This window comes from Gossypium raimondii, chromosome 13 (genome assembly GCF_025698545.1).
Source record: "Gossypium raimondii isolate GPD5lz chromosome 13, ASM2569854v1, whole genome shotgun sequence".
In the NCBI taxonomy this organism is placed as follows: domain Eukaryota; kingdom Viridiplantae; phylum Streptophyta; class Magnoliopsida; order Malvales; family Malvaceae; genus Gossypium; species Gossypium raimondii.
In genome coordinates, this window is record NC_068577.1 from 34104086 (window position 1) to 34116797 (window position 12712).

Below are 12712 nucleotides of genomic sequence, written 5' to 3' on the forward strand. Positions count from 1 at the left end.
GATTCAATATTTGGTTTCGCCTTCAACATTGCTCTTGGTAAAGCCTTTTCTAGCATTTTCTCTAGCTCGTTCAAATAACCGGCTTTGAACCCTATCGACGATTAAATGTTCCTACATTGTGTAAATCCACCATGCAAGAAACCAAGGCTACATCCTCTTCTGGAACCCATTTTCTTTTGCTTCCTCGAGAAGCTTGAGAAGAAGCACCCGTTGGTGGAACACCTGACATATTGTTCTTAAGAAAAAAAACAAATTAACATTATTTACTATTTTGAATATCATGAATCAAAAGGTGAACAGTTTATAATATTATATCGGTAGTTCAATACTAAATTTAAATTTATAACACATGCTGAATGAAAAATAATTAAATTATAATTCAACAAAGTTTAGTACAATACAGAATTTTAATCAAAGACCACCAAAGTTTCATAAACTAGATACATAAAATAACATCAACAAATCAATTCAAATTTAATTTGTCCCTAAACCTAACTAATTTCTAGATGCTTGCCATTCATCGAACATTTGGTTGGCTAGTTCTATCCTCCAAGTAGCCCAAGCATCCGATGGATGAATATTTGTGATATTCGGTTCATCGTCATCCACCACATTAGTAGGTAATCCTTCTCCCACTTCCGCTTCGATAGGATCAATACTCATATGGGTTCGAATAAAATTATGGAGCAAACAACATGCAATAATAATTCTATTGTGCACCCTTACAGTATTCCCCATCTAAGTTTTAATAAGCCAAAGCATCTTTCAATGACATTACGTGCTGAGGCATGTTTCATATTAAAAAACTCTTGCGGAGAACTTGGCTGATAACCCTGACGCCACTCATTCAGATGGTATCGCTGTCCTCTAAATGGTGCAAGAAATCCCTCACAATTTGTGTATCCAGCATCAACTAAATAATAACAACCTATAAAATAAATTTTTATAAAAATGATTAATTTAGCAAACAAAGTTTTATATTATAATTAAAATAATTCAAATTCCTCTAACTATACACTGTACCATGAGGAACTTTTAGTCCATGCCTTCTACTAATGGCATCTAGAACCACCCGTCCATCAGCAACTGAACCTTCCCAACCAGGAAGAACATAAACAAATTGCATCTCAGGTGTACAAACACCTAGCATATTTGTTGCTATGTCACCTTTTCGGGTTCGATATCTAGGTTTATCAACTGTTGGCACCCTAATCTTGATGTGGGTTCCATCAAGAGCACCTAAGCAATTCTATTTCACATGATATAAAACCTTGAGTTAGAATACTAATTTAAATCTAAGTCAACAAAATGTTGTACAAGCTATATATAAAACTCAGTCTAATACCTTAAACCATTTCCACCTTGTGCCAGAAGACTCGGATGTAATTGGCTCCGGCTTTTTAAATAAGACATCTTGTAAGCGTATGACAGCATTTAAAACACGATGAAATGCTCTGCTTACAGTTTCCCCGGACCTTCTAAAGTGATGCTTGATAACTCGATTTTTAAGGTGATGGGAGATGATATGTAAAAACATTGCTACTTGCTCATCAACAAGCATGAACCTTGACGACTTCAATCCCCCTATCGATTCTAACATTTCACATAGTTTAAAAAAGGCAGTTCTATTCATCCTAACTTGTTCAATACAAGTCTCGTCACTAGCATATACAAGCCTCTTCACATAATCCCGTTGTGCATAAAAATCTACGGTATAGGACCTAATCCTTGGTCTATAAGTATGTAGGCTAAGGCTGGCACCCATTCTAAATAAGAACCAAATCGCGATTCTACAGATTTCCAACCAAATTGTCAATGCAGCACCTATTCTTTTACGCCTCACACTTTGTGCAATTAAGGGCAAACAAGCCATTACTGCACCATATTAAAATTAGAACTCAGTATCAATCCCCTCACACTTTAGAGATGCAAATTTATTGAGATATTGTTAATCTTCAGTAAGATTTTATCAATTGTTGAGATATTGTTGAGATATTGTCATTTTATAATTTGATAATTTATTTAAAAATAATATTATAATCAATTTGAATTATATAAGGAATTTGAATATTATTAATTTTATAACAATTATATAAGCATCGAAATTGGAACTTGATTGATTGTTTATATAAGTACCGAATTATATTTTAATTAAAATATGAAGATTTAATCTTAAATTTGGATATTATATAAGCATCGAAATTGGAACTTGATTGATTGTTTATATAAGTACCGAATTATATTTTAATTAAAATATGTAGATTTAATCTTAAATTTGGATATTATATAAGCATCGAAATTGGAACTTGATTGATTGTTTATACATAATTTAAAAATAGAGAGATTATTATATAAAAAAGCCTTGTAAATTAATTCAATAATTATTTGAGTCTTTAATAAGACATTACCAGAATTATATTCTATCCAATAATTGAAGCGAAGTGTATTGAAGGATGTTTTATTAGATGGGGCTATCGAAGTAGGCTTTCTTATTTCTTCTAAGGGAGCTTATAATCTTAGAACCATGGAAGAATGATTGAAATGACAATAGGTAATTATTTTGGTAACTTGGAGTGCTGCTGGTTTTATGTTCTGGTAATGTAATTTTTTATGGTAGAGTTAACAATCTTGCCAGTATCATATTAGAGAGAATTAAGTTAAAAGGCTCATAGTTCTTCAATACTAATCTCAGGAACAGTAAAAAAAATCAAATAATTTAATTGCAAAAAACTTACAGTGACTCAGTGAGTACAATAGGCTTAGTTATGGGTGGAGCAAGCAAGCCAAGGGACTAAGGGAGTAGTGCTAGTGGCGAGGCGAAGCAAGCAAGGGAGGTTGGGACTAAGAGGTGAAAATAAAATACAATTTCAATAAAATACAATTTCAATAATAATAAAAAAAGAAGAAAAGTAAAGCAATACGTTTGAAGAAGTAAAACAACATGCCCATAACATAACGAATAAGAAACACATAAATAACATAACCCAACAAAGAAGAAAAAGCTAAATAGGAATATTTCATGATGTGTCATAGGAGATGACTAGCACTTCGAATTTAAAGGGGATATTAAATGACAACAATTCACCATTCACTTTAGCATACTTTAAATGACAACAAAATCAGTCGCTCGCAAAATAAAAACAATCAAATGCATTGCAAATAACTCCAGTTAACACCAAGTGCTTTCTTTTACACAACAAATCAATAAGAACAACAGAAGAACACATGCAACCCCAAATCCCCCTTAAAAACGCATCTTTTCCTTTGATTAATTAATGCTTTTAACAATTTAAACCCAAAATGAAACAACTTCCAATTCCATGTTAGAACGAACCAACAAAGCCTATATACTTAATCATGAAGTAAAGAAAAAAAAATAAATCACCCACTAATAAAAAACATAAAGGTCTTTTTTTTAAAATGGTGCAATATAAAACCATAAGAGCTAAAAACCTCAGAAAATGAATGATATTAAGTTATTAACATACAAGGAATTAGAGACTAGAAACTCAATCACTGGAACCAGTGTGCATATTTCTCTTTCCCTCCACCTCTCTCAAACTCACTAAGGAATGCATATTTCTCTGCTCTAGTACGATCCCATTATCATTATGCAACATATATATATATATATATATATATATATAAACCTCACTACCAACTAAAATTGAAAAGAGCACAGAACAACATATGTATATCGACTCTCCTACACATTTTCTGCCAAAAAAAGGTATTTTTATGATATCAACAGTGTGCAAACCAAATTTATTTTAGTAACTTTACATGATATCATAGGTTTCTACATGTGTCTGTGGCTGGTTAAACTATTTGTTTCAAAGAAAAGTTATTTCCTTTTGCTTAGAGTTGAAACGCAAAAAAGGGCAACTAATAAATGTATGTCCTAATTTCATCGGAGGAAATTTTGACAATGTTTCAAAACAGCTGAATAAATGCAAATTATCAATTCTGTCTCAATCAATTGGGGCATGATCCAGAATTGAAAACCAATAAAGCACATATTTGAATCAACATGCAGTGGCATCTATGCCAACACTTCATAACCACTCAACCACTCAACCATTTTGCTTATATCTAATGAAAATGCTAATCAGCCTCGAGACAATGGATTGAAATAATAACATCATGAAAACAAATGCAAAACCAACCTTGCAAATCAAAAGGTCTTCTGTCTTTAAAGAATTTTCCTTCTAGCTCCTCCGAAAGGAAATAAGATAACTTTATCACACCTGCACTGAAGGTAAACAAACAAGGCAATAAAATTAAGAGAAAAGCAACGTCTTAAAGACGAGTCATATAGTAATGAAGAGGCCCAAAAGTGAAAGGGAGCAAAAGAGAAAAGGGATATTAAACACGTAAGAAAGGCATGGAATTATTTTACATGCTTTCGGTACAAATTATATTGCTAAAAATGCAATAGAAAGTACAAGAATAAAGTATAAATTCAAAAGTTCCATTTATAAATGTGAAACCGAAACCGCAATGATCAAGTAATCCTTTAATAGTATCTTTGTGCGGTATTGTTTCCTAAGCTAGAGAAGTTGAAACTATCCTCAATTGGCATTGAAAGAATATGGCTTCCCAAGCATTTTGCTCAACTCAAAATTTGACAAGCTTGATCATTGAGGTTGCGTCAACATAAAGCATGTGGTATCCGACTCCATGATTAAATATTTGCAAAGACTCAAATGCTTGGAAGTAAGTGAATGCAAATGCATGCAGGAGATAATATCAATGGAGAAGCGGATCGAAGAAGCATTCTAAAACAGAGGATTAATTTGCTTCCTCGATTGAACTCCTCAAATTGAAAGATCTTGAAACTCATTGGATTTTTCCATGAAGATTATCTTGTTGACTTCCCAACCTTAAAGATTCTTGAGATAGAAAGCAGTCCGGACTTGAAGGCATTCATCCATAAATCTATCGACAAAGATAACCCTCTTGGTGGAGTTTTGTTCAACGAAAAGTCTTTTTTTAACGCGTTGAATTGTACCTTATTTCTATTTCTCTTGTTATAATTAACTCTTCTAATCATTTCTTCCACGAGACATGAATATCGACATCAATCAGTATTATTACATTAAATTCACAATCTCTAAACAACATAAATTCAAGGATTAACTAAACATAACAATAAAAAGAATTCAAAACCCCAAAAGAATAAATCTTACGAGACCCAAAATTAAAAAAAAAGGAAACATGATTACATATGGCTTGTAAATTGAAGGTTTAGTTGACTGTAATGAATATGGATTTCCTTTGAAATAAATTGAAGCCTTGAGTGGAGCACGGAAAGAAGCGAAATGGCGATAACTAGGCGCAGCAAGGCAACCAAGAAGAGGAATAAATTAGGAGCAATGGAAAGCTTAAAACCCAAAACACTAACTCAGTAAATGACCAAACCGCACACGATGAAGAAGAAGTCAGAATCGAGAAAAGGGAAACCGATTACATGCAGAATCAGCAGAGTGAAACAAATTTGGAGGGGATTAACTTACCAACAAGGAAATCGGCAGAGGCTAGAAGGAACAGAAGAGAAACGGGGAAGCAGATGGGAGGGTATAACAGGGATGGTAAACCTATGCGGCGCCTAATCTGAGCAAATGGGGTGTATTAGAAATCGATGGATTTCACCGATTAAGTTAGTATTGTATTACAGGCGTAATAGAAAAACCATGAACCAAACAACGGCATAGAGGCGTCTTAAGTGGGCCCCACCGATTAGGGGTGTATTGGCTATGCCAATATACCCAACCAAACATGTTGTAAGTATACGAAAGAATCTGTTATTTGTTTCTCAGTTTGCTAATGACAATAATGTGTTCTTTGAATTTCATCCATCTTATTGTGTTGTTACGGTCATTCCAACTCAGGAAATTTTATTTTGGGGCCACACTCGTGAACGACTATATTAGTTTTCACCGATTACTCCTGCTCCGTCTGTCGATGCTCCTTCTGTCCACAACACTAGACTACAGACTCGTAGTGATGGTGATGATGTTTTCGCGTTATGGAACCAGAGACTTGGTCATCCGTCTGCCTCGATTGTTAAACTTGTTCTTGATAGGTGCCAAGTTGTCACTAATAAAATGTGTCTTGATAATATTTGTATTGCATGTCAAAAGGGGAAATCTTATAAACTACCTTTTTCAAATTCTTCTACTAAATATAAGGATTATTTTTATTTGGTTGTCTCCAACTTATGAGGACCTCCGTCGGTTGTATGTGGTAATAATCTGTATTATGTTTCATTCATCGACATGAGTAGTCATTTTACGTGGATTTATCTCATTCAACGTAAGTCTTAGGCAGTTGAGTGTTTTCTTTAGTTTCAGAATATGGTCAAAACTTAGTTTAGGAAAGACATTAAGAGCTTTCAAAGTAATTGGGATGGTGAGTATCGTGCATTCACATCAGTTTTGGTTAATCTTGGGATACTTCACCGTCTATCTGAGCAGAATGGAGTTACTGAGCGAACACATAGACACATTGTTGAGAATGGTATTACTCTCTTAGCCCAAGCTAATCTGCCAATGGATTACTTGGGTTATGCTTTTTGTAGTGTCGTTCATATCATAAATCGTCTACCTACTCTAGTCCTAAAAGGCCAGTCTCTCTACCAGGTTCGTCATGGTCGTGAGCCTACGTATGATCATTTAAGGGTGTTTGGGTGTTGTTGTTTCCCGTATCTGCATCTGTTTGTGCATCACAAGTTGGATTTTTATTTTTAACCATGTATATTTTTGGGGTATAGTTCCCAACATAAAGGTTATCACTGTCTCACACCAGATGGTAAAGTAATTGCTTCTCGTCATGTTGTTTTTGATGAACGGTGGTTCTTGTTTTCTTCATCTACCACGGACAATGTTAAACATAGTCCGTGTGTCTCCACCTATGTTCATTTTGCTCAGTCTATCGCCTCCCGCCCTACTGCAGCAATCGAGAGTCCCACTGGTATATCACCTTCTTCTCTTCACTGTAGTTCCATGCAATCTAAATCAAGTGGTTCATCGGCTGAGTTGGGGTTTACTCATGAGGAATCCCGGCCCTCAGCCTCGACAGATATGGGTGGTTCGTCTACTCTAGGCATAGTTTTTTTGGCTCCACTGTCGGTTTTACAAGGGAATACTCATACTATGATTACCAGGTCTAAGGCTCGGAATTTTAAACCCAAGGCTCTGTCTGTTGAAGCTGTTGACTAAAAGCCATGCACGATTGAGGAAACGCTTGCTGATTCAGAGTAAAGACTAGCAGTCAAAGCTAAATTTGATGCTCTACTAGCTAACTCTACTTGGGAACTTGTTTCTCTACCTTATGGACGGAAGGTGATAGGGTGTAAGTAGCTCTTCAAAGTAAAGAAAAATCCTGATGGGACTACAACTTGGCGTAAGGCTCCGTTGGTAGCAAAGGGCTGTTTGCAGGTTCCCGGGTATGATTTCAAGGAAACGTTCAGTCCAGTGGTCAAACCTATTACTATTCGAACCATACTACCGGTTGCTGTCTCTCGTGGTTCGTAACTTTAGTAAGTCAATGTCAACAATACCTTTTTAAATAGTGATCTCACCGACAAAGTGTTCATGCAACAACCTCTAGGTTATGTCCAGTCTGGTTCGACTGGTGAGCACTTGGTGTGTCATCTGAAGAAGGTATTATACAGGTTGCGTCAAGCTCCACGCGCCTAGTTTGATTAATTGAAAAGGTTTCTTGTTTCTACTGGGTTTCTCGTGTCCAAATTTGATGCGTCTCTATTTATTCGAGTAATGACCGGGATCATCATTTATGTTCTGGTTTATGTGGATGATATTATTGTTACGGGGAGTACAGCTGACAGTATAAATAGCTTTATTCAGCAGTTAGATAATGATTTTTCATTTGTGTTCATTTATGTTCTGGTTTATGACTTACACTACTTCTTAGGTATTAAAGACACTCGATCCTCCACTGGAAGTCTTCATTTGTGTCAGCGCAAGTACATCAGGGATTTACATGATAGAAGTTATTTGACTAATGCAAAGAGTGTTCACACACCAATGATCAGTTCATCCGTGTTATCTAAAGATGGGGGCGATCGTCTTGCTAATCTTACGAAATATCAAAGCCTTGCCGGTGCACTTCAATATGTGTTCTTGACCCAACCTAATATTGCTTATGCCGTGAATCGTGTGTGTCAATTTATGCATGCACCTACTTTAGTTTATTTGGTGGCCTTAAAAAAATCTTATGGTATTTACGTGGGACTATTGATCATCGGTTGATTTTTCATCCATTCGACAAACTATCTCTAGTTGGTTATGCTGACGCTAACTAGGGATTGGATTTTGACGATCGTCGGTCTACGACAGGATTTTGAATGTATTGTGGTTATACCCTTGTCTTGTGGTGTTCTAAAAAGCAACAAGTTATTTCTCAATCGACGGCAGAGGCTGAATATCAAAGTTTGGCTGCTGCTACCAGTGATATTACATGGTTAGTCTCTCTACTAACAGAATTACAAATTCATTCTACCGATTCTCCTGTTGTTTGGTGTGACAGTTCTAGTGCAGTAGAGGTTGCTTCCAATCTGGTCTTACACTCCAAATTCAAACATGTTGAACTTGATCTATTTTTCTGTCCGTGAAAAGGTAGCTAAAGGCTCACTCGTTGTCGGTGAAGTACCGACCTGTGACCAGGTTGCTAACATTTTCACAAAGCCCTTGTCTGTCACCATGTTTACTCAGTTTCGTAAATTGCTTCGGGTCTTACCTATTGAGAAGCTGGGTGAATGTTAGTGTATAAGATTATGTTAGGTTGTTATTAATTAGTTATACAGTCTGGTATATTGTTAGTATATTGGTTAGCAGCAGTTAGTCACACTTATATATATAAGTCATATTCCTGTACTGATCCAAGCAAGCTAATAATACTAGAATATTCAGTCATTGGTTCTTTGAATTACTCTCTATTATTCTGTTTTTCATACACTTACTAACAAGGAACACCACCCCGTGGACAATCTTCAACCCGATTTGATAATTTTTTCCTAATTTTGTTGGGGTCATTCTTTCTTTGGGAAGATCTTAGATTTGCTTTAATCTTCATCTTTCTTTTACTAGTTAAGATTGAAATTTGAATGATAAAAAAGGAAAAGGAAAAGTGTGGAAATAAAATCGATAAAAACTCAGGTTGCTTTAACAAATCCAACTCAAATAGGATACAAATAAATGGAATGAGAGTTGAAAGGGAAAGCAAGTGGAGGGAAATTGAGCAAATTTGATGGAGATGGCTTATCTTGAATCCTACTTCTAATTGAGAAAATCTTGAAAATAATTTTTTTAATTTATAACTATTATATATTTTTTAGATTTTTAAATATTTTATTAAAAAATTGAATTATGACATCATTATTATGTTATCATTGTCATGTGTCACCGACTAGAAATAACACGTGTGTCAAATTTAACGCCGCTATAAAAAAGAACCAAAAGCTTGGACCGATAAAAAATTCAGGTACCAATTTGGGACAAAAAAATCATAAATACCAACTTCCGAGAAAGTGAAATTCAATGGTTAAATGAGTATTTAAACATTTTTTTGTAATATTAATTAATAATTTAATTATTCAGTGGTTGAATTTATCAATATAATTGTATAGATCATGCTTTTATCATTTTGATCAAGAATATTGCAACTAGTAATTACTTTTTATATTAATAATTTATTTATCATGTCTTAATCTACTTATGGAGTCTAAAAGAATCCATAAACCGTTAATCAAATAATTATCTTGTGTAAACATAAAACTATTAAAAGTTAATAATGCAAATAACATTTCAAAATTTTAAATTAACAAAGTTATCCTATTAAATATTTAAATTTTTCTATTTTATTTAAACTTAAATTAGTAAATGTTTACTAATAGAGTTCATAATATATTAATCTAATTTAAAATTAAATAAATTTTAAATATATAATTGTTATCACATTATTTCAATTTAAGATTAATCAAACTTTTTCTATGTAAATTTTATTAATTTATTTAAATTTAAATCAACTAAATGTTGGAAACATTGTAATTTATGAGAACTTTGAGGCATATTCTCAATAGGTAAAGGTGGATAGTTGAATCATAAAATTATGGTTTCATATTCTACTCTATGAGATTTTTACAACAGTATATCATATGCTCAAAATGGTTAAGTGGTGAATGAGAAATTGATACGCAAAGTATGCTACTTGGAAATATTTATTGAGGAAAAGTAAAAGCTTAGGCCCCACATTGGTTAAATACCAAGTGTGAGATGTGTATATTTACGGGAACCCTCTTAAAAGATGATTGAATGACTAAGCTTGGAACATTACCTCGCGCGTAGGATTTGCAGGTCCAAACCCGTCGAGGTTGGGACACACCCGCACAACGTGGGCGACATAAAATGTCTAGACCGGTCGGGCCCAAAATGGCCTTGCGGATATTTTAGCCCAACATGAAGTTATTTTTCCTTAGCAGACATACAAAATCTATTTATAAAAGAACATTTATCTTATTTTATTTTATTCCAATCAATTTAATTTAATTTTAATCAAATTGATTTATTGACTCCTTTAAAGGTATTTTTTTTGGAAATTTCCAAAATTTCACCATGCTGAATGGCTATAAAAGGCTATGAATTCTGAAGAATTTTTCTACACTCATACTCTTTCACACCAAATTTATTTTCCTCTCAAAATTATTCTTTTCCTTTCTATATTTTTCAACGTTTTGGTAATAGAAAAAGGAAATGTCTGTTCGTTGATTTAATTTTAATCAAATTGATTTATTGGCTCCATTAAAGGTAATTTTTTTGGAAATTTCAAAAATTTCACCATACTGAATGCCTATAAAAGGCTATGAATTTTGAAGAATTTTTCTACATCATACTTTCTCACACAGAATTTATTTTACTCTCAAAATTATTTTTTTCCTTTCTATATTTTTTGGCGTTCTAGTAATAGAAAAAAAATGTTTGCTCGTTGATCGCTGCAGAGGTGCTACTGCTTTGATCATTATGTTCTTGTATTTTGGGAGACATTCGACCAACATTTCTCCAGGTACCGTAGGAGCGGCCAAATCTGTCTTAAGGAAACTGTGTTAAACAGGCCTCAACGTTTAGTAAATCTCTATTCTTCTTCTCGATTTTAACTTTTTTGTTACGGTTTTTATTGGTTTACAAATTTGACAATTTAAATATAAATTATTCTATTTATATTTTATATATAAATATTTTGTTCGCTAACTTATTTTGTCCAAAACTAAATATATAAAATAAATTTCATTTCTTTTGTTAAAAATCATATCTTAATTAAAGATTATTTTATCTTGAATTAAATTAAAGTAATTTAGAAATAAGTAATAAATTAAATAGATAAATTCTTCGGAACTCTCATTTGGAGAAATCAGATTCTACAAGAACCTTTTTAGTTATACTATAAAAGGGATCATCTCTAAGTCATTCAATATAAGTTTAAAAGTTCAAGAATTGGAGTTTAAAGATAAGATTTAGGTGTGAGCTTCAATAAAAGAACTCTAAGATAATTCTTGAAGAAATTTTGAAGAATTATATGATAATTCTTTAGAATTCTTAAAAGTTGTTCTCTAATCCTATTCAATCGATACAAAACAAATCAACCATGCCTTCCAAGAGCAATGACACTTGAAAACTGGTGGATCAAAAGTCTATTCCTTTTTGTTCCTATGACACAAAGAAGACCAATCTCATCTTTCAAGATCAAATCTCGAAGACCCTTGAAGTGAATCACATCTATTTAAGATAAAGTCTCACTGAACCTTGAGATCAAATGATTTTTTTGAAAAAAAAAATATTCAAAGGATTTCTTTGCATTGAGATTTTAACTTTCGAGTTTGAAAATAAAATATTTTATTTGTATAAAAATTTTCAAGTTATACTTTTGACACTAAATTTATGACAATGTGGCACCCCACACCTAACCCAGATGGCGGGTTTGAATGTAAGACATCATATTTGTTGTCGAAGCAATTCAACTATGATCATTTAAGGAAATGACTAAGTAATCAAATTAAAAACCTTTTACACTGTAAAAATTCATAATAAAATCATTTTTAATACTTTTAAATCAATATAGAAATATCATAAAGCGATTCCTAGGTGGCTAGGACCAAGTTTGAGTCTCTGAGGGTCAAAACAACTCAAAATAGGGGACGAGACCCTGTCTGCCATAGTTGCATGGGTACAAATCTCACTTGTGCCAAAACAAGTCCCTGTTGCTATACATTTTTGCTCCCTAACTTATTTGTTGCGATACAATTTGATCCATGTACTATACAACTATGTCAGGATCCAAAGATTACCTAAAAACTCACTTAATTTGACCTTTAACAATACGATATCAAAATGATAACTTGTAATACCAAAACATCAAAGTTCAAAACATCGTTTTTATACACCACAATATCACAAACCATAAAAAACACATGCAACTAAAGATCATCATATTGATATATTGTATTTGTACTCGAGTATAACTCTACCACCATCTAGTTTAATTTTATCTGGTTTTTCTCCATGGCATTCCTCAGTTCCTCGCACCAAATGTGTCTTTCTTTCATCAGTCCAATTTGTTTTTTTCCATGTAACAACCCAAACCCGACCTAGACATTACAGTTGGATTGTGAAGGTTACATTGTTACGCAAAAACAATG